We start from the raw sequence: 23,649 nt of genomic DNA, 5'->3' as shown, positions 1-23,649 counted from the left end.
TACAGTTTTTACCGTCTACATCTTTCTCTAGTAACAAGCAAGTTACTCTCTTCTGAATAAGAGCAGGAAAACATCAATGAACAAACGTGTCACACGTTTTCGACGGTGTTCATCCGACTGGTGAAACCAAAAGATTCCTGAAGAAGACTCCAGCAGAGGGGTCGAAACGTCACCTAGTGAAGATGATAGTTCATAAAGAGGCCTAACAACAGAGAAGACCTACAGTGTTTATCCGTTGTTCTGAATCTAACGTTTCCACCACGGTTCTCTGCCTGAGACTCGCTTAAAGCTTTTGCCGCCGTTATGCGGTATGTTTCGCAGCTATGGTGTGCGAGCATATGGTCTGCTCGCGTGCTTGTGTTGGGGAGTGCGTATCACTAGAACGGGCCAGCTCTTTGATTAATTTCTGCGCGCACGCGCCATTAAATGATTGTGTTGACAGTGTCGGCACTGCGCGCGCGTCGCGTCGCACTAGCAGTTCGCCGCTCCGCAGCGCCGGCTCCTGCGCTGAATTATTTATCCCACTAATAAGCGCACGTGTACGGCGGGCTCGTCTTCCTGCAGGCGCTCGCTGCAGGATCGCCCGTAAACCGCGGCGCGTCTCTGACGGCATTCGATGCCGCCACTTACTCTCCAGAGTTCGCCCACACTAATTTACGTCTGTTTGTGGTTCCCGGAGCAGAACGAGCCACACGGATCCTCCCGCCCTTCTGTCAATGCTTCCCCCCTCTCCTCAGCTTCGTATCGCACCCGTCCTCGAATCCTAACTCCGTCCCTTAGATCTCTCCCTCCGACTCCCTTCTGTTTCTCCCATCCTTCCTATCACCCTCATGTCTCCTCCAAGTCCAGACGCCAGTTCTCATCTGGTCATATGAAATTCCCACCACTGCCTTCTGCAGAATGTAAAAGATAACTGTTTACAGCGTACCACAATCGTGTAAGGGAAGACAAGACCAACAATTCGATACAGGATAATTGCGATCTATGAAGCCGGAAAACAAACTGACGTACAAATTCCACTTAAACTGCAGCGCATGAGCGCAGAGCGACCGTTTCAATATCCTCTTATACCACCGGCTTAGTCGGCTATTTCGCTAACATTATTAATTTAAACTTTCCTTTGAGGGCAATGAAAGAAGAGAGGCTTTCGTGAACATCATGTTAAACACTAATTACATCGTAATTCAATCTAAACTTAACCCTTACAAGCACAATACTTACGTAGTGTGAAAGCCAGACAAACAAAACAACTTAATTACTAACTTAGCACTGTGAAAATTTACAAAGTTTTGAGGAAATTTATCCAAACGTCAATTTTACATGTTTAAGTGCATGAACAATGAGTTTTTAATATTCAAGGACGATTTCAGCCAATATCTCCGGCGACCCGCATGCGTTGTAGGCCAATATGAGACTGTCTCCTGGTTCGATGGACTGCAAGTGTATTGTATAAATTTCTTTGTCTCGACTTCCCTTACACGACTGCTGTACGCTGTAAACAGTTATCTTGTACGTCCTGTGTAATGGAAAGCCATTGCAAAGCAACTTGGTGGTGATAAGTCCACCAGAACATCACAGCAAGCAGGCATCAGAACAATTCGCTGTTGCGATAGAACGTAGGCTACTAGTTGTCTTTTGAAAAAAATGTTCAAATGTGTGTGAAATCTTAAGGGACTTAACTGCTAAGGTCATCAGTCCCTAAGCTTACACACTACTTAACCTAAATTATCCTAAGGACAAACACACACACCCATGCCCGAGGGAGGACTCGAACCTCCGCCGGGACCAGCCGCACAGTCTACGACTGCAGCGCCTGAGACCGCTCGGCTAATCCCGCGCGGCAGTTGTCTTTTGAACTTTGGAATAACATTCCTCAAAATATTAGAATAAATTAAAATACTTTCAAAGTCGCATTCCTGATAGAGAAAATGATTTGGAGAACACGGCTCTGTTCTGTAGTGGTGCAGAGAGAATTTTACTTCGTTGAGAACGAGTATTCGTCCTGTGTTGTTCAGATAGTAGCGTAAGTGTTGAAGACAAATAGGAAGGAGTGCAAAGACTGAGAAGTTGATGCAGCAAACACAGGGTGCTATAATTTTTACATTTATGGGCACGCAGCCGTGAGAATTGTTCATAGGCAGGAGTGATATGGTCGAAAATGCTGCAATATCCCGCCGCGTGTGAGACTGTGAAACCTATCAGAGTACTGTACCCACCCAAACCCCGTCACACTCCTTTTAACACTCCATACAAACTGTAAATTACGCAACGGAATCGTGTCTTGAAATGCCCTAACATAGAATCACAACGAGGGAAATTGCAATAATCCTACTGTATAACTATTCGTTCAATCAAGAAAATAATATAAACTGAAGGAAACTACGTGCTCTTTCAAATAAAAATGCAAATGAAACATAAACCGATTATTTGTTATACTGAACAATTACAATGTATTTGTATCAACATTAAAAAAAAATGCTGTCGATAACTAACAAAACCCCAAGTGTTGAGTTTCGAGTATCATAGATGCACACTAAATCATTAATGCAATACAACCCAACGATTAATTTAGAAACTCCAGTGGTCGATTGAATACTACAACAAACGATAATAAGGCACGAATTGGGTTTAGCAAAGCTACGGCAACAGTGCGATTCCTGTATAACATTAAACGCCATCTAGTGAGCCGTACTGTTGTATACTCTGGCCAGTCTGCTATGGGGGTAAATCGGAGGAGCGAGGTCGTAGTGGAGAATCAGAATCTCGTTCGTCAGGACTCGGACACCTCCAAGCGCCACTTCTCGAACTAGCGACCTGTCTCTATCCACCATCAAATAAAGAGTGCTCCTTTTTCTTCCACCAGCTCCCGATTCGGCAGTTTTCCCCAATCTGTCCGGAAACGCCAATCGGGAAAAACTTACCGTTTTTCGCCAATATTGTGTACTGCAACGTCTTACAAATTCCCACCCTGGCATATCGTCAGTACGGGCCAGTCAGAGGACATCTTCCTCGCTAGTTTGTTCCTGAAATTCCCATCTGACGTCAGCCAGCGACGGACGAATCTGAGCGTTGTTTAACACTTCTGCATTTCGCGAGATACCTGTTATCACTGTGGTCTTCCCCAATATTCCGAGGCTTGTACATTTCCGCCATACGTTGTGGCGTCCGAGCAAGCACTTGAAACAGTTGACCTCGGCCATCTCAAGAGTCAAGTTGTGGCCGGCCGGGGTGGTCGAGCGGTTCTAGGCGCTTCAGTCTGGAACCGCGCGACCGATACGGTCGCAGGTTCGAATCCTGCCTCGGGCATGGATGTGTGTGATGTCCTTAGTTACGTTTAAGTACTTCTAAGTTCTAGGGGACTGATGACCTCAGATGTTAAGTCCCATAGTGCTCAGAGCCATTTGAACCATTTTTTTTAGTGTTTTCCAGTTTATTTACAACTAGCATGCGAACAAGTGTACACGTTCTCTAATGTTCATTTATATGTACATTCCATATTGCCTGAAAGAAAAGGAGGAGAACGAGCCTGATTAGTAGGAAGTCTACCTGCCCGTGTGAATGGCTACCAGTACTTGAGATTCGTGGAAAGAATTCTATCTGAGTTGTTGGAGAACATACCCTTGGCTGTTCGTGACGACCCACACTTTAGTGTGGAGGTCCACAATCATCTCAATGCTGTATTTTCTGGTCGCTGTATTGGAAGGGAAAGTCCTATCCCATGGCCTGTGATGTCACCTGAGCTCAATCCCCTTGATTATTTCCTAGGGGGATATCTAAGGCCACTTGTGTGTGAGACCCCAGTGGATGCGGAGATGGAAATAGTTCCGAAATTGTAGCTGCCTATGATGTGATTCGAGAGACGACAGGGATATTTCTCAGGATGCGTTAGAATCTTGTTCACCGATGTCATGCTTGCAGTGAGGTTGAGGGCCGCCAGTTTGAGCATATTTTGTTAGATACAGCAACAACTGTACGTTCATTGTGTCAGTGAAGGCCTTACAGTTAACTGCAACTAATTTAAATAAAGAAGTACATAGTAATGTTATTTTATTCCTATTATCTCCTTAAGCTGGCTTCTCCGACCCGAGATTTCCTGCCTCAGATTGTTCAGTGGAGCACCCTCTATGTCCTGTTAAGTTTTTACACGCTCTTACCGAAACGGCCTGTATTTTTGTAGTGAATGAACCGATGCCGTAATATACAAACGCGCACTTTTTTTAATGCACAGACACCTGCTTATAGACGCAAAAGCTCGATTCTTTTCCTAGGAAGTTAAGATTCAATCGGGTAGGAAAACGCCAACTGCAGAGCTACATAGCCTCTCGCTCCACGGCTCGGTCGTTACAAGAAGTTGTTGCAATTTCTCTTACGCTCTCGAAACCAGATCGGTTTCTCAACCGCCAGTGCGCGGTATCAGTAATGTAGGACGATTGCTGATTAATAGCGGTGTAGCAGGGACCATATGTCCGCGCCTGTCTAGGCAGGGGCGTGTCCCAGCGGCCGCCTAATGGACGCCGAATGTCCGTGAAAGCTTTGCGTCGAGCGGGCGTGCGCTTTTGTATCTGCCCGACTAATGGCGCGCCCCGCAAAAACCTGCCGCCGCTGCTGCTCAACATGTTTGTTTACGTCCGCCGGTGGTTGCTCGTTTCTCTTCCGGGAAAAACCTCGCCGGAAAACAAAACGAAGAGTCGCCCATCTAATGTCGCCGGTATTCGACCGGCCGTCCAGCCACGTCGCGGGGAAACTTTTCTCGTTCCTTACGTATTTTTCTTTGTAGAACTTATCGCTCGGACCGTAATGGTAAAGTTCAGCTCATTATTTTTAATGAATGCAGCACTCATTATTGTAATAGGAAAAAATCGGCCACGGTTACGTTCCCTGGCTCTGTGTAAGGAAAATAAAAAGTAAATCCTATTATCCCAATAAAATTCGTTTTTAGCTCACGACTGAAGATATCAGTTGTGAGAGCTCATCCAGTGCGTGTGCTGCCATTCTGTGTCACAGCAATTAAGTTCTGGGAGTCAGAAAGAGAGCCGATTGCACTCGCTGGTCGAATGGCGTCGATGTGTGATTCAGGGCATTAATTACAGTGGATGGACCGTGGGGAGACTGATACTATGATCAGAAGCGGAGGTAACACAGACTACTCCTCCAACAGTCACATTAAAGTGACCATTTGTCAGAAGCCTGAAAAACCACCGTTTTGCTGCGCTGACGTGCAGAAAAAGTCAGTGAGGTTACTGACAGGGATGTGGATTCATGTCGACACCAGTGCAGTGGCCAGATGCGTTAGGTTTCTCGGTTGACGATCCATGGCACGAACGGCGCGATCGAAGTGGTCCTACAGATTCTCGATTGGGTCTAAATCCTGGCAGCGTGGTGGCCAGCGGAATACGTTGAATTCTTCCGCGTGCGCTTCGAACCACGCACGCACCTTGCGATCAGTGTGACACGTTGCATTGTCCTGCTGGTAGATGCCATCGTGTCAAGGAAAAACAGACTGATGTATGGGTGAAAATGCTCCCAAGGATAGATACATATCTGCGTTGGCTCTTTGTGCATACCAGAACGAGATCACAATGCCATGAAAACATTTCCCAGATCGTAACGCGTCCTCCTCCGTCCTGTACCATTCCGAAGATTGTTACAGGGCCACACAACTTCCAACGGCCACCAGTCCAATGGAACAAAAATCGTGATTCATCAGAAAAGGCCACCAGTCGCCACTCAATGGACGTCCAGATGAAGTACTGGCGTGTGAAATTCCAGCCTTCGACGCCTATGAACAGTTGTCAGCTTGTGTGCATGAACCAATCACCTGCTGCGCAGGCGCCTGTTCACCAACGTTCGCTGGTAGATCGTATAGCAGACACTGTTTGTAGCTCCTTTGTTGATCTGGGCGGTCAGTCTATTTGCCCGTACGTATATCAGCAGCCTTCTTTCACTCCGTTCACCTATGGCCCGGGGCACACCACTGTTGTCTCAGCTACATTTTTGGATAACGCCATTTTGTCATGCATGGTGTACTTTAACAACAGCGGCACTCGAACAGCTTTGAAACCTAGCCGTTTGGGAAATGCTTCTACCCTTGGCCCGGAAGCCAATGACTATGCCCTTTCGGACTCAGATAAATCGCTCAGTTTCGTATTGACACAACGACTGCACTATTTCCGCCCCCCCCCCCCCCTCCCGACACGCGTTATATACCCTCCATGGCTAGTGCTGCCACCTGCTGTTGGTGAGTGGTTATTGCACGTTGACGTCGAGAATGGACAGTGTCTACATTAATGTGACTGCACCGTGTATATGTAACGGCAACAATTTCCTCCAATCATTCCCAAATATGATATTTCTTGATCTACGCAATGATTCTGTTAAATGGGTCAAGGTGCTGGAAATTATCCGTGCGAGGATAAGAAGCAAAATGGTTTATCTGGACTTGTTCTTGGAAATGCGCTCCAAGGGAGATACACACACACGAAGGTAGAGAGAAAATATCCACGAAGTGTAAGTTACAGTGATTGAAAGTCCACATATCAACACCCCAGGGAAGTGACAGTCTTCTGTCTCTACCAGTAGTTTAGCCCCACAGTCAAGATGGTAGTAATGTTGACCCCAACAACTGCTAGTATCCGTGTCACGTACAACCCCTACAGTTATCACTACCTACAGACTTCTCTCTGGCGCGACCTTGTAGCATAGACACCATGCACGATGTATGTACCGAGCTGAAACACTAGTATGGAGCCGGCCTGAGTGGCCGAGCGGTTATGGGCGCTTCAGTCTGAAACCGCGCGACCGCTACGGTCGCAGGTTCGAATCCTGCATCGGGCATGGATGTGTGTGATGTCCTTAGATTAGTTAGGTTTAAGTAGTTCTGAGTTCTAGGAGACTGATGACCTCCGTTGTTAAGTCCCATAGTGCTCAGAGCCATTTGAACCATTTTGAACTAGTATGGACAGAACGTTCCCTCCCATTTAGCAAAACCACCGCGAAGAATCAGACTCACGACTTCCGCCTCAACAATGGTCTGAACTTGCTTTAGCCACCAGAAGGGCGATATCATGGAGTACCGACGACAGGTGGAACACATGTGAGACAGTTTGCGAAATGTACTGTGTACCGGAGGAAGCGTCTGAGAATATGTACATAGAATTGCAGATTGGTCAAGAGGTACAGTGTTTTTGAATGAGTCTCGGCACATATTTCAACGTGGCAGTTGCGTATTTCACAACTGGAATCTGTGAAACTGGAATCTGTCTCGTTTCATCCAGCTTGGTTAAAAGTGATGTCCAGCGGTGGTGGGGGGGGGGGGAGGAGGGGGGGATGCTTGTATCTTTGTCATATCTTTACTTTCCCTTTTTTTACATCAAAAATATTGCTGCTACCAGTCACGATGATTACCTGTTTACATTATTCACGCTCTAGTGTTTCTTGAATCAATATCAACTCTTAGATTCGTTTTCAGGGTTCCTTACCTAACTGTTCCATTTTCTCTGGAATGGGTGGACGAATCAGGCTGAAATTTATATCACACATTAAGGTCCCTCGTCGGTGTAAAAACTTAAAGTTTCTAAGTCGATGCAGTCAAAAGATACGACAGTTTGTCAATTATTTGAGTATTCGCAAGGTTTCACGGTACAAGTAAAGGGAAAAAATCCTGAAATTGTAGATTTGTAATTATATCTTATTGTCTGCCTCTCCTTCTGATAAGTCTCCCTTTCCTCAGGAACGGGTAGACATATATCTAGCCAGTATCGATATAGATAACAGGTAAAAATAGTCGCCATTGTCAATTCCCGGGGAGGGGGGGGGGGATGGGGGAAGGGGGGGGGGGGGGCACCGTGGCACCGTCTGTCCTGTGCGATGCACTATTCAGGAAGTTGAGGAGGTACATGGATGTCATAACATAAGCCGAAGTAGAACTAATAAACAGATGGGCCGACGGGTGAAGCGAATTCTGCCAAGAAGCGGTCGGCAGAGTGCGTGGTGTTTGGTGGCGTGGCCTGGCCTGGCGTGCCGTTAAGACTTGTTGTTCTAAATTTACGCGCGGCCATAAATCGTGGCGGAAGGCTGGCCCCGCCCTGCCACTCTGTGGCGCTGCCTTCCGGTCCGCTGCAGAAACGCAAAGCTGCTGCGGCGGCGGCGACCAGAGAATTATCGCCGCTGCGGCCTTCCGCAGAAGCCGGGGTTGCGCCGCGCCGCACCGAAAATCACGCCGCGAGTGCGGGCACTGGCTGCGGCGCTGACAGCTGATGCCAAAACAAACCAACGCGTCCAGTGATGATGTCTCCAGGTCATTTCGTCTACTACCAACTGAGCGGTCCCTAAGAATGAAGCACGTGAACCTTGTCTTCACCGGTTGATGAAGTTATTCATTCTCGATGAACGGCATCATTAACACAAAAAACATCTGCATTGACTCCGTCAGTCACAGCCCACGTTTTGCAACTTTTATAAAACTTCTAGAAAAACTGGCAGTGAAGCCTCTCTCTTGTAATCGAAAGAAGCATTTTCAGGCACTTAACTGTGAAGGTGCAGTACGCGAAATGGAAAACAATGATCATTGCACTGGTCCTGTTGTCACCCGCTAGTGATTAGGCAGTGCGTGTCGTGTTCGACTTTAAGAAATGAATTAACACTGTAGCACCACCATTTTGCGTTAGGAGATAATCTGTGTATACTCTGTACCATGATCAGAGATATAGTGTTCTGCTGTTTCTCTGCAACACTTGCATTTTGCATCATGAAATAACATCTTCACAACAGTGTACAAACAAAACAGTATTGGGCACGAAGGATAAACCGAATGAAAATAAAAGTATAGTACGACATTGATCGCCTATCTGTTGAAAGTCTCTCAATTTGATGCCACTTCGGCGTCTGGTGTGTCGATGAATATGAGATGAAAAGGTTAGCACAACACACACACACACACACACACACACACACACACACACACACACACACACATATGCACGCACGCACGCACAACCCCCCAGCCAGGAAATTGAAACCATGACCTCACGATCTAGAGGCTGATTACAAGATAAAGAGCTGAGGACAACTGAATGAAGTTATAATTTGTTAAACAATTCAGAATGACGAGACAAATTTAAATTCTCTCTTTTATTTAATTAATGAAAATGTTAGAGTGGATCCTACTATAAGACTACAGCTAACTGTCTGTTCCATCCTATATCTGTTATTTATATAAAGGAGAGTGTACATGTGTATTTGGGGATCTCATTCCAAATTCATGTCTCGATTCCAGTTAGATTTGGCACACAGACAGCAGACCTCACTGGTACCACTATTGTGAGGTTCATAACCTCCAGATCCGATAGGAGCTTTTTTTTTTTTTTCCTGGTGTTCCAAGGTCTGACATATAGGCTGCCCCGTATGACAGGTGTGTTGTGGGAGTAGTATAGGTCTGCTTTATTGATCTGTATTGCGCACGCTACACATACTGACAAGTATGGATGGGGACGAGTTGATAGTGATAGAGGAGGGATGGACAAAGGGAGATAGAGTGGAAAATATACATGGAGAGGTGAGGAGGAGGAGATATGTGAAGCAGATGGGAAAGGGAGGAGGGGTGGTGGGCAGATGGAAGAAGGAGAGGTGAAATGTAAATGGAAAGAGATAGGGGAGGAGGAGGATCTGGTAAAAGAAAGAGGATAAATAGACAGAGGAGGAGATAGAGAGAGGTGATTATTATATATATATCATTGCCATGGTGGATGACTTTGACGAATGGAAGTTATTCTGACCATGGTCCCTGTGTTTCTTGTGTGTTGTAGGCTGTGTACTATAAGCAGCAGAATGGTCCGATATTCATGTCAGCAAGATGCCGAAATAGTGTTTGTGCACGGCCAAGGAGATGAAAACTGTCGAGAGGCAGAGCCAGGACCTCCAAATCTGATGTACGTGCTGTCCGCCGCTTCCCTGCACGTTTGTCTGAAAGGACGCGTGATCACACAAACACCCAAAAGGCCTATAAATATTGTGTGATGTGGTTGGTGTCTGTGAGCGTACTTGTTTTGGTATAGTCGTGCTGCCTCTCAGACCATTTCCATCTGCTTGACCGTATACCGTATACACCATCTCAGCAATTTTCCGTCGTGAATGCAGGAATATTCTGCTGTTTTCAGCACGCTGCGTCAATTACATAACCTGCAATACACAAGGAACACACGGCACGCGGGCAGGGGAACTTACATTCATCAGCGCCATCTACAGTGGCAAAGAAGCATTTCCAGATACATGTTCATGGACCTTTTTTCCTCCATTTACATTCGTGCACACACATTACAAACAACATGATTGTTAAACAGAAAATCTACATGCCCATTCGATATAGCGATCCCAATTTATTCTGGTGCGTTATTAGTTTTAGAGACATGTATTAACACGGACAGTAAAATACGGTGGATAAACAGTAATGCATCAGCGACAGCGCTGCCCTGGCCCTCGCTGGCTGCCACGGCCATGCAGTAGCACTTCTCATTCGCTGCTTGAGCACAGGTTACTCCTCCTGTTTTAATGTCCTGTTAAGTAAAGGTAAACTTATAGTGAATAACTGAGTCTCAGTTTTATGAGGACGAATATTTTTTTGCGACTGCAGAATAAATTATTCTGCTACTACCGAGTTCGAGTCTCGGTCCGGCACACAGTTTTAATCCGCCAGGAAGTTTCATATTAGCGCACACTCCACTGCAGAGTGAAAATCTCATTCTGGAAACATCCGCCAGGCTGTGGCTAAGCCATGTCTCCGCAGTATCCTTTCTTTCAGGAGTGCTAGTTCTGCAAGGTTCGCATGAGAGCTTCTGTAAAGTTTGGAAGGTAGGAGACAAGGTACTGGCAGAAGTAAAGCTGTGAGGACGGGGCGTGAGTCGTGCTTGGGTAGCTCAGTTGGTAGAGCACTTGCCCGCGAAAGGCATTGGTCCCGAATTCGAGTCTCGGTCCGGCACACAATTTTAATCTGCCAGGAAGTTTCATATCAGCGCACACTCCGCTGCAGAGTGAAAATCTCATTCTAGAATAAATTATTGTTAGTATTAAGTCGTACTACCGCTTCTTTCTCTGATGTTTATGTGAATCTTTTTTGTTTCAGGTAAGTGTCTCTGAGAACCTCACGACTGCACAGTATTGCCGTACGTAAGTCCTCTTTCGCTGTTTGCATGCTTAATGTTCCAACTACACGACACACATTGGCTAGATGTTTTAACCTTATGACATGACCGCCATCTGGACGCACACGAGCTGCAAAATTCCTTGGGGGGGGGGGGGGGAGGAAGTAGCGAAAGAGGGAGCGAATATTGAGACTCCTTTAACTAAAGCACTACCATACATCTAGCTACTGCCATACATCTAGCCGGAAAGTGGCATTTTCCCTGCCAAGCACTGAGGCGACCAGTTCTAGTCATTTAAATGTGGCCACCTTCCTCAGCTCCTTCCATTTACCACCACTCGCGTCGCGTTGTTATATGTCCTCCGCGATCGTTCAGCTGATACAATTTCTCCACAACTTTCCTGTCCTCAACTCGTGTGTCATTTTTCAACAAGCTCTCTGACGGCCCGTGTCTCAGTGGTCTGCACCCAACAAACATCATTTACGTATTCTCGTTCGATGTTAACGTAACTGAAACATTAAATTGTCGATTTTGGATTCTCACAACGAGGTTAGGAAAACAATATAAATGTCTTATGTTTCATTTGTCTCCACCTAGTAATCAGGTAAATAGAGACATGTTTCCTAAAAACTCTGAGATGGTTCTGGGTGGCAAAATCGTGAAAAATTACTGTTCTTGAAGTATATTCCCTTTTAAATATATTCCTTGTCGTTATTGTACCCTTTCTTACACTGGTGACAATTTTATACAGTATTAAATAACAGTGTACACTTATTACACTAACTCATAAAACGTGGTGTCTGTGAGGACATCGGAGTACAACTTGTAACGCCCAAACAAATTCACAACTTTTCTGCATAAGTTTTTACATATACTGTCTTGTGTACTGTTTTCAGTCACGATCTTCCACGTCTCACATTCCGAGGCGCTGCTTACGACGTTCGTAGAGAGATGGACGCTTCGTACCGTAACTGCTGTGATCTAAAGAAGTCTGATAACGAATTTCAAAAGCCGCACGCCTCCCAAGGAGTACCTCATGCAGATAACAAACACAAACAAATATCTGTACGAACAAAGCATATACTATCCAAAAATGCGGACCTGTTCTCTACTTTAAAACATATCTCTTTACTTAACATTGATGAACGACACGATTTACTCTTTTATATAAGACGACGAGCGTACAGAAAACTTCGCACTTCCACTTTTTAAGGGAGACATCCTGAGTTTAACTATGCAAACATTTTTACGCTCACACTTCATCACTGTAAAGAGTAACTGCGAAAGAAGACTTCATAAAGAGAGAAATTTTTGCTATACGTTGATTCGATAACGAATCATACTTTTCGTCTCCGTTCTAACCACGAACCTTTTAAAACTTGCTACTTGACTATGAAGTTTTAGTATGAAACTCGCTTGAAAACGGTTTCTTCTTCTGCTCCCGCTTTTTCAGATTGATTAACTTTTTTAAACTGAAATAACTGCCTTTCATTTCGTCTCTTTAACATATAACCGTTCTAGTACTGTACGTAATTACTAATACTTTCAAATATCTGCTAGTTTCGGTGAACATTACGTCACCAAGCATTTGACCGCAACGCTGACGTGTCGATCGATACCTCCCTTGAATCATTGTACGGCGCGCGCAAGGTTGATACAGCGGCCGTAGTACAGCATGCGCGGGACGCTGAAATGACTTCCAAGCAGAGGGCTGGCAACCCGTTTCGTTTGTTTTTTCCGCCCAAACAAGCAGCACGCTCGAATAGACCGCTCGCTGCCTCCGGACACAAAGTGCTGGGGGGGAACCCCTGGCCCCTCGGCCCGGTTGGTGACAACGCTCTGATTTAGCGTTTACCCCGGCGTGTGTAGCAGCTCCCCCACAGTTTCGAAATTTAGTTGCACAAAAAAAGAAAACCTTTCAATAGACAATTAAGGAAACAAGGGGGCGCACCCAAAGCACTCGCGCCCCTCATTGACCAGCGTAGCATTGCTCGGTTGTGCTCGAAACCAAGTAGTCTTTGCAGAGTTCTCTGTACCAAGCCAAATTGAAAAACGTCTAACGTCTGCACTGTATGTTTTGAAATACAATTGTATGTCAAAGTTTACATAAAAAAGAACAAACAACGAAGAGAGAATCCCAACCATACATCCATATTACAAATTTGTCACCTAACGATAGCGAGTCTGAAATGTAACAACACACTGGTGTCCCAAATTAAACCAACAAACGTAAATTTTTCAAGGTTGCGTTTATTTTGTCACAACACAGTGTAAACAAGTGATAGTAGAATAGAAACAATGTAAAGAATACAGAATGTAAACAACTGCAACATGCAGAATAGTAGACGGAAATATTCTGCGTTTTTTCCAACTTAACTGATTTACATACACATTCCGCCAACAGGTTAACCTGCGCAGTATGCGGGGTGATCACCTCTTGCAGCAATACTGGCCTCAGAACGGCGGGGCACGCTATGAATGACGTCATCAATTTCCTTCTGAGCCAACTGCTCCCATTCTTTCTGTGCAACTGCTCGCCAGTCTGGGAGAGTAGTTGGTGGATGTTGACGTGGTGCAACCCGTCTCCCTGATTCATCCCAGACATGCTCTACGGGATTCAGATCGGGAGAGCAAACAGCCCACTCCATGGATGCAATATTATTTCAAGGGCTTATTTCAATAGTGGTACAAGTACATTTTTGTTCATTCTGAGATACAGAGTCCTAAAGCTAAATGAGCGCTGAAAAATCTGCAGTTGAGATACCAGAAATATTCAAGCATATGGTTTCTTGCTAGAGATGAACCTTTCTTTCTGTTTGTTTCGACCATTAATTTCAGAAGCATGGTAGACAGAAAAGTGGATGTAATGGACTTATACCACTATTGAAATAAGCCCTTCATTTCAAGATTTCCAGTTTGAGCCATTGTCGTCCATCTTCAGCTCGTTAAAATATGTAGCAGGAAATGACAGGTTACATGATGGTATATTTTCCTGAAATAAGGATCATGTATCACTCAATTAGTATTGTTCCAAATCACGCTTTATATTCTGGGAGTTTGCGAACGATAAAGTAATATATCATGCCTCCTCGAGACACGAACAGTCAAGAGACTAAAACAGTGACACAAACTTGATTGGCTCCTCGAAAGATACGACAGAACAATACAGGAAAGAACGCAGGTTCAAACTACTGCTTTCCGGTTTCTTCTTCATTAACGTTATACGTAATTAGCAGAAAGTATTGCGTAATTCCACGTTGCACACATTCCAGAAACTGTCAGGGCGGTATGTGCTAAGTGTCTGCGGGAAACTGAACTAAGGTCGGTGGTAATCTAGCTTTATGTCAACATAAAAAATCTGAGCCCAACATATACTAAGAATTTGGCATATATATATCTAAACCCATACTCAGCACTCACCTACGCTGTGAAGCGGGAGGTGCTTCAATGTGCCAACAGCATTTTATCCCTCTTTCCTCATCCATTTGCGGCTGTCGGTTAGTCTCCGCATGAGCTCGGGTGTCTCTGATATTCTCCTCGTGGTTATTTTGCGAGTGTTGCCTAATTTCCTGAGAGTACAAATGATGATCAACTTATTTGCTTTCCCACAGCTGCTAAAAGTTAAAACCATAGTTCAGCTCGAGACATAAATGTTTAAAATTGAAATTTTCTCTATGTCAGGAATGACATGCATAGAGGTTTGACAAAGGTCTCTAAGGTTTCATCTGGTCGGTGGTTATGTGCTAGGCAATTTTAATTTTTTGTCGAAGCTTATAGGGACTTGTTACCATAGTTGTAACACTCAAAATATACCACCTCATTACAATCAGGTACAAATTTACTGAATACTCGTAAATGGTAGTCCGAAACGTCTGGAAAATTTCTTGTCACTGTGATTCTGCGGAGACACAGTTAAGAAATCCATTTGAGTTGCCAGTTCGTCACTACTATTTTGTGTGTACTTTTCTCCTTCTCTTGATGATATCACTGCTTAAAATACATAATTTTCTTTAACACTTGACGTGGACAGGATGTTTTTCTTTGTGGCTGTTCAACAATTTGATCTGTGTGTTATAGTAGAGCTCCCATCAAAGCAGCAGATGAAAATGGCAGCCTGTCAGTTTGCTTGCACTTTTCATAAATGGAATTTTGGGTGGCTTCTTTATTCGACGCAACACATTAAACTTCGTACAGGGAACCGCGTACCACATAATTCCGTGATTTTTGCTTCACATCCGCGTCAAACATATTTGGTATTTTGTGGGAACATAGGACGATGCGTCGCAGGAATGTATAACTCTCCGCTATGCGGCACAAATATGCGTCCCGTGGCATTTCACTGAATTCCGTCTCCATAAAAGGTTCATCAGTGGCTGTTCCCAGCTGTTTTATGGATACAAATAGCCATGCATATATATACGTATATATTGTGAATAACACCGCGAAATCTGTCGATCATCATCTTTGTGGACATAAAAGAATAGGAAATGTTTGTTGGACATTTACTGGTATTAATTCATAGAAGGAAGGAAGGAAAATTGTTTGCCTTTAAAATTCTGTCGACGATGGGACCTCGGATTGATCGAGGCTGAGCGAAGACATCGGCCGCGTACTTCTCGAAGGAACCACTTCTGTGTTCACTTTACTTGAAGTTGTATCGATCACGGCTTTTTGGATAAGATGTTTCCCACAGCATCCTTGATTAAATCTGCCTCTATCCTTGTATTATCGATGGTTCCTGTTTTTCTTTTTATTACACAGTTGCAGGTCTTAGGCAATATATAAGTTGTTTCTGAGCTTCTTCAATGAGACATTCGTCACGCAATTACCCATGTCTGCGTACCAATTCACCGAGGAGGTATTTACGATATACACGTAACGGTGATTCTAGCGATTGTTGTTATGGATGCGGTGCACACCAGTAGAACTTTGTTTTATCGAATTTCATGAGTTTACCGTCCCCTGTAGAGTCCCTCTGAAGTTCGCCTCACGGACGAAACGTTGGGAAAATAGCTATTTATATGCTCGGAACGCATCCTAATGTCATCAGTCACTTTGGATTTTCCTTATTTTCGATACCTGATTCCCGCGTAAATAACACATTTAAATTTTAGCCATTCAAGTTTCGCTCCGCTTATTTGTTGATATCTGTAGCAGCAATCCTACGGGGAAAGGGCCGCACACGTTAACTTGGAATACGAACCGCGTATCTTCACGTCATTTTCAGATCTGTAATATTGTGGCAGCAGAAGCTGCAGTGGTGATGATACTAAACTGTTGCATGGAGGGACGTGAGTTCAAAACTAACCTGGACGGTACAATTTTAATTTCTATATTCGGTTCGTGTACTTTCTAGAAGTATCCACAAATGTTAAGATTCATTGTACTGGAACGTTCTTTAGGTGCATATATACTGTATGTGTTCTGGCCGGAGGCAGTTCACTCCGCACTCTTGTATGTGCAAGTGCTGAATAAACCTTCGTAATTGAAGCTAGTGTTCGTCATTCATCTACTTACACCTTCTTCTACGTGACAATATAATGCATCGACCAGTATCTCTACAATGTTGGTACATTCTAGAAAGCGCACACTTTCACTATTTTACAACTTTGAATGTCACTAGTTTGTAAGTCATCGTGTCGTTTGAGATGTGATATTTGATGGAGATTATAAAATGTCTTTCGTTTATTTATTAATTTTGCAGGTCCTCAAAGTTGCTTCCCAAAATTCTTCCATATATTCCCGTATATGACAGATGACGATATCTGTAACATTCTACGATTGACTGAAACGTCAACGGGTCGTGTGTTTTCATCGCACATCACATACGAGTTTCATATCTGGATATTTAGCAGTTTAACCGAGTCCAGCGTCTTATCACAATAGTCTAGTTGAAAATGTTAGTTAACGTCTACCACGCGTCATTCGGCTTCCCCACAGCGACTGTCTCTCGTTTTCACGAGGCCCTGTCAAACAATTACTGAGTTGACTACGGGAACAGAACGCATTGTTGGAAACGGCTTTTGGTTATAGATGCACTGGCCGCTATGAGGTTTCGATAACGGATAATATATATATGTTGGCTTGCTCAGATTTTTATTTATTTCGTGTCAGAAGCAAAGTAAAACATAATTGCATACATTACTGCATTACATTACTACATACATTATGGTTTATAAATCAAATGAGTCAAAGAATGAAATACATACACACATATAGATCATATTAACAAACATTGGCCGCGCGGAGTGGCCGCGCGATTAGAGGCACCATGTCACTGATTGCGCGGTCCCTCCCGCCAGAGGTTCGAGTTCTCCCTCGGGTATGGGTGTGCGTGTCGTTCTTAGCATAAGTTAGTTTACGTAGTGCGTAAGTCTAGGGACCGATGAGCTCAGCAGTTTGGTCCCATAGGAATTCACTCACATTTGAATATTTTGAACAAACGTTGCTTAACTTAATTATACAATGGATGCCCAAAAATTAGCAACGTCCAGTGCAGTTTGTGTAGCATTTACAAGATCTTCCATAGTGCACACAGTTGGAGGTAATGTGCACTGTATCAGATGTGATGATGTCTGCACGGCAGCTCCACAGTCACACTTAGGAGAGTCCACCTGGAAGCCCCAGCTCTGCAGGTTGCTCTTCGAACTTGATACACAGGAACGCAGGCGATTAAGTGATTTCCATGTGGACCATTTCTCTGTGTGGCCTGGGGCAAAGAGCTTCTTGTGGAATCAGCCACTCCTCCAGATGCTGGCGTCTCTTCTCCCGGTGTTGGTGTGGAGTGTCAGCGAGTGCTTCTGTGCAGCTGAGAAAGCTCTTTCTAGACAGAAGTCTTTGCTGTGCTGGATGATGGCCATGTAGAGGGTGGGCTTTGGATGTTAATGCCTTTTTCATTTCATTTTGTGCTGTTGCATCCCGTCGGATGTCGGAGAGGCTACGCCGGATAAACAGTGCAGTTTTTCCACTGGTGTAGCTCTCAACAACCCGTGATGATACGTCTTGTCTCGTTCAGAGCAACATCAACTTTCTTGGTACGTGTGGATCTGCATCACACTGGAAAAGCGTGCTCAGCTGGAGAGTAGCATAGGGCTAATGCGGATGTCCGCACTGTATTTTGTTGTGCTCGCCAAGTTGTTCCTGTCAGCTTCCTAACAACATTGTTCCTGGAAACCACTTTTTGCTTTGTTTTTAAGCAGTGCAACTTTTATGTAAGAACACGATCCAGATATACAGAAAGGGAACTGATTCTTTGGTGTGTTGTACACGCAATGGTGCACAGTTAGTGCGTGACCTAAAGTACTCTGGGAAAACTGAGTTTCAAGGTATGAAGTGCCAACTAACAAGTAATTTTAATCAATGTATCCCCTTTTTCTCATGTTTGTCCCTATTTAAGGCGATCCAGCGGTTAAGCAAACCACATGAATATTTTGTATCACAAATCCCAGTTTCCAATCAGTTAGTGAACCCAGTTTGTTGTATAGTCGCAATGCACTAAACAACAAGAATCCTCAGTATGCAGTTTAGACCTTCTGATAGGTCGTTCATAAATAATTAGTTTAAGAACAGTCCTATCACAGTGCCTCTGGTCCTGAGCTACTGTTTCGGATCAGCATCTTTCATAATACATACTGACTCCTACCTATTAAGAAGGAAAAATGGAGCGAGCTTCTGACAGCGGCCTAAGTAGCTATGATAATTTCTCTCTGTCGGTGCTAATAAGCAGTCGGATTGTCCGACAGGCGGATTACGTTTGCGAGAAATCCGCTCTGCCGGTGGGAGGAGCAAACGACATCGCCTACAACGACAGCAACAGTTGCAACAAAACAACCGCCTTTTAAATTAAATGCTCGCCTGTTAACAGTATCTGAGGAAACGTCCGTCACACGGCAGCACAACAATGACACGACGCAGGAAACAGTTGCCTGCTCGGCAGACACAATGGCGTCCATTGTGCGGCCGAGGTTGGCGGGAAGCGGGCGCTAAGATGCGGACAAAAGATAGCCGGACACGACCGCCCTTCCTTTCGGCCCTTTCTCCCTCTCCGCGTGCGACGCCTCATTCATGCTGCGAGGTGCTCTCTAATCTAGAGACACCCCGCCCACTTTTGTTCGTGAAATTGTCAGATGTCAATACCCTTTCCCCGCGCCGACCGGGTGCACGTTTTAATGAACTGCTACCTGTTTGGGGGGGCGTTGTTTTATTCTCTGCGTGACTCGGCCCGCCAGCGAGATAAGGAAATTCATAACAGGCCTCGTGACGAACTCCTCACGCCGGAGCGAAGCGGTTGACGTGCCGCTACTGGCGTGCCACCCTTCCTGTTCCCAGTTTCTTTCTTCCCTCCCCCCCCCCCCCCCTTGCCACTCCCCACAATTTTAACGATTTAATCTGCAGTGACACTGTAATTTCCGTTCTATAAAACTCTGAATGCGTGGGAGGAGCGAGCATGCGACATGCAACATTAAACGCGCACATGCCCAAATTGTGTACCTCCGTAACGAACGCAGAAGTTAATTCCTCACTATTTACGTCTGACCACTGTATCATTACGCCGCTGATAACAACCCTGTTTCTCTGTAAGAGACGGACAGAGTAAAAATTAAAGAGTATTGCTAGTTATTTCCATTTGTTATTCATTCGCGTTGCTGAAGTCTGTTTACAAGTGTGTCGAGGAATTGCCGCCCGGTACCTGTCGGGTAAAATGTGGACCAGCAATTTACTTTAATTTTACCGGAACACTCAGAGACGCTACATGGAAACAGCGCTTATATTCATGTTACTACTGTAAATAGTGCAACATATTCAAGAAATTTCGTTTGTCTTGCATACGGCACGTGTCATCTGACAGTCTTCAACTCGAGAATTGTGTGTGCTGAACTGATACTACACGAACCAATCTAAATCGATCATCTGAATGGCAATGGACTAGCAGTTTACTACAGACGTTTTCTTGCGCTGTGTTGCAAAATGTCCTGTACGAGATCTCTTTCCTCTTTGCCATCACCGGACAAAGACGCAGCGACTGCGGAGACTATGGACATAGGTATAGCGGCTACACCACAAGCGGCTGTAACTACGCCGTTTGAACGCCAGCCATGCAAATCGGCCATTCTGAGGAATTATGAAGAGGCAGCACAGGGTGATTTTGCTAACTGAGGACAAACTGGAGCAAGCTAGTTCTCAGAGGGCAAGGAGCAAACAGGTCCTGACCGCAGATGCGTTCCAAGGGTGGTACGTACATTTGCGGGTGGAGATATAAGATATTTGATAGGGATCCCACTATCAGCACGAGGTACGTAGTTCCAGATGTAGAGAAGTGTAAGTTAATGCGGATATGCAGGGAAAACCAACCAGTAATGTTCGGATACAGCATTAGTGTCCTGCTTGCTACAGTCACATCATTTAAATATATGCGCGTAATGCTGCAAAGCGATACGAAATGGAACGAGCGTGTGAGGGTTGTGGTAAGGGAGCCAAATGGTTGATTTCGTTTTATTGAGAGAATTGTAGAAAAATGTGGTTCATCTTAGGAGACCGCATACACGACGGTAGCCGTGGAGGCATGGTGACATTTTTTTTTTTTCAACGAAGACGAGAAAATGCAGAAATCGGCATTTGAAGCTGACTGCAGAACAATTCTACTGCTGCAAACGTACATTTCGTGGAAGGACCATGAAGATACGATACGAGAAAACAGGACTCATACCGAGGGATATAGACAGCCGTTTTTTCCTCGCTCTGTCTGCGACTGGTTCAGGAAAGGAAAATGCTAGTAGTGGTACAGGGTACCGCACCGTACAGTTGCTTGCGGAATATGTATGTCGATGTCGATGTAGAGGCATATATACCGAAAACAAGGGATATGCCAGACGACGGTGTGGAACATTCTCCACAACTGCCACTATCCGTTTCGCTTACATCATTTGCAAACGTTATTACCTGCGGACTTCCCTTAGATATGGTCAGTCAGAGCTTCATCTCCGTACAGCCATCACAAGGTTTCTGAGAGCGTCATCAGTAAAACTGTGTTTTTGTTGTGTGCTACGAAAGTGGAACAGCGGAATTTGGAACAATGTTACGCTGTCAAGTTTAACATAAAACTTGGGGACTCTGCGAGTGTGACCTTTGAAAAGTTGAAGCAGGTCTATGGGGAACATTCCTTATCAAGAGTACAAGTTTCTCTGCGGGAAAAATCATATCTGCAAGGCAGAGAACGTCTTGAAGATGAACCTCGCCCAGAGAGACCTTCAACTCCAAAAACCGACCAAAATGTCTAACGTGTGCGTGCTCTTGTGAGATCAGACCGACGTTTAACAATAATGGGCAACCTGTTAATCTTGAACACTTTCACCGGACGTCAAATTTTGACCGAAGATTTGCAAGTGCGTAAGGTTTGTGCCAAAATGGTGGCGAAATACCTCATAACTGAGCAGTAGTGCGTTTTTTTTCTTGAGAGGACTGCCACGAAAGGTTCAATCGTGTGATCACAGGTGATAAATCCCGGATTTCTGAGTACGATCCTGCGATTGTGAGACAAAGCGGCAAAGTGAGGAGTGGCACACTGAGACATATACTCGACCGGAATGAGCTCGAATGAGCACATCAAAGATCAAGTAAAGAATTTGTTCCACCAGGACTGACTGTGAACCGAGGGTTTTACAAAGATATCCTTAAAAGGCTCAGGAACAAGATGGATGGGGTGAGACCTGACATTGCAGACAAATGGTTGCTGCATCATGATAACGCCTCATGTCACACGGCCACTTCCATCACGAAATTTTTAACCTCAAAAGTCATTCCTGTTGTGCCACAAGCGCCCTATTCACCTGATCTGAATTCTTGTGCCATTTTTCTTTTTTTCGTTTCTCGAAACTGAATAAGGTTTTAGAAGGGTGACAGTTTGGGACCCAGGAGAACATTCTAAAGAACGTGACCGACTTGTTAAACGTCTACCAGTTGAAGCCTTTCAGCGCCTGATACCAACGATGGAAACGACGACTCCGACGGTGTATAGCTGCCGAAGCTAACGACTCTGAAGGTGACAACATTGTTGTTCGAAAAAAAAGTAAAAACTTTGATAGATAAAAAGTCAATCTCACTTATTTTCTCACATACGTCGGCCGGCCGCTGTGACTGAGCGGTTCCAGGCGCTTCAGTCTGGAACGGCGCTGCTGCTACGGTCGCAGGTTCGAATGCTGCCTCGGGCATGGATGTGTGTGATGTCCTTAGGTTAGTTAGGTTTAAGTAGTTCTAAGTCTAGGGAACTGATGACCTCAGATGTTAAGCTCCGTAGTGCTTAGAGCCATTTGAACCGTTCACATACCTCGTACATAATTATTGGGTACTTGAATTAATGCCTGCTGTTTGTTTTACTGCAAACACGTGTTTATTTTAATAGAATGGTATAAGATAATTTACTGAAAATCGTGTCTTTTGGCAGCTGCAACCTTTTCCCACTTTTCGTGTAGCAATTGGATTCTTTCATAAAAAAAGCTTCAGGTTATTTTGAGGTGATCTACTCATGGAACCAGCTTTCGTGATCGTAAGAAGATATGGTGTTCAGAAAGGCCGTGCTGCTTCGACTGAAACAAATCGTAACTGGAAGGGGGGGGGGGACGTCTGGTTAATGTTCTAGGTGTCGTAAGACATTCCATTGAAATGCCTTCGCTCATCTTGCACCATGTGGTTTGGCGTTGGCATAATGACTTCTTCATATCTCTGAACATATTGCGAGCATTTCTGTTTAAACGTGCCGTCCAGATTGAGTAATTGTGCTTCTCAGCGTTCGTTCGGCGTTCACAGTTTGACACGGATGCAGCAGTTCACAGTACACCACACCGACCAACACGCATTTTGTCACTCAACTCAAACTCGTTGTCTCTGAACTATAGAAATTAATCTCTGTGCACTTTTTTCCGAAAGAGCATGACCCCCGTACGCTTCATCTAGCAGATGATGACTTTCTGCAGCACATTTCTTGAGATGAAAGGTAAAGAGTAACACCCACCGCAAAATGCTGTTTTGCAGGGACAAAACCTGGCATGTTCAAGCCACTAAACAGGCACGTTCTTTCCACGCTGCTCGAAAGTCAGACACAGATCTCAAAGCCCAATGTTCCTACGGTTAAACAGATCTGTGTAGCTGTCTGTAATGCTGCACTAGTGTAACTACAGTCCCTCTTCGTCAACAGCGAGAATTAATTCAAGCTCCTAACACTCCAGTTTAGGAAATTTTCCGAAGCGACGTCGCAAAACGTGTTTCAGTGGTTCTAATTTCGGGATATCCGACTTTTTCCCGGTCGGGCCTCGCGGAAAACGGCTGCCACCAATTTCCCGTCCATTATTCCAATTTCGGACAGTTCGCGTGCCGGAGTGTCAGTATGGGCACACCGGATACCTCCCGCACCTGAAAAACGCCCCTGACAAATGAACAACTAGTGCAGCGAATATTTTCGAGCCCCCAGCGTTGCAGCAGTTGGCAATTTCCGATGCCGAGGTTTTGGGTTCGTGCCCGG

The sequence above is a fragment of the Schistocerca piceifrons genome, chromosome 5, assembly GCF_021461385.2.
Source record: "Schistocerca piceifrons isolate TAMUIC-IGC-003096 chromosome 5, iqSchPice1.1, whole genome shotgun sequence".
In the NCBI taxonomy this organism is placed as follows: Eukaryota; Metazoa; Arthropoda; class Insecta; order Orthoptera; family Acrididae; genus Schistocerca; species Schistocerca piceifrons.
This window is presented reverse-complemented; position numbering follows the sequence as displayed.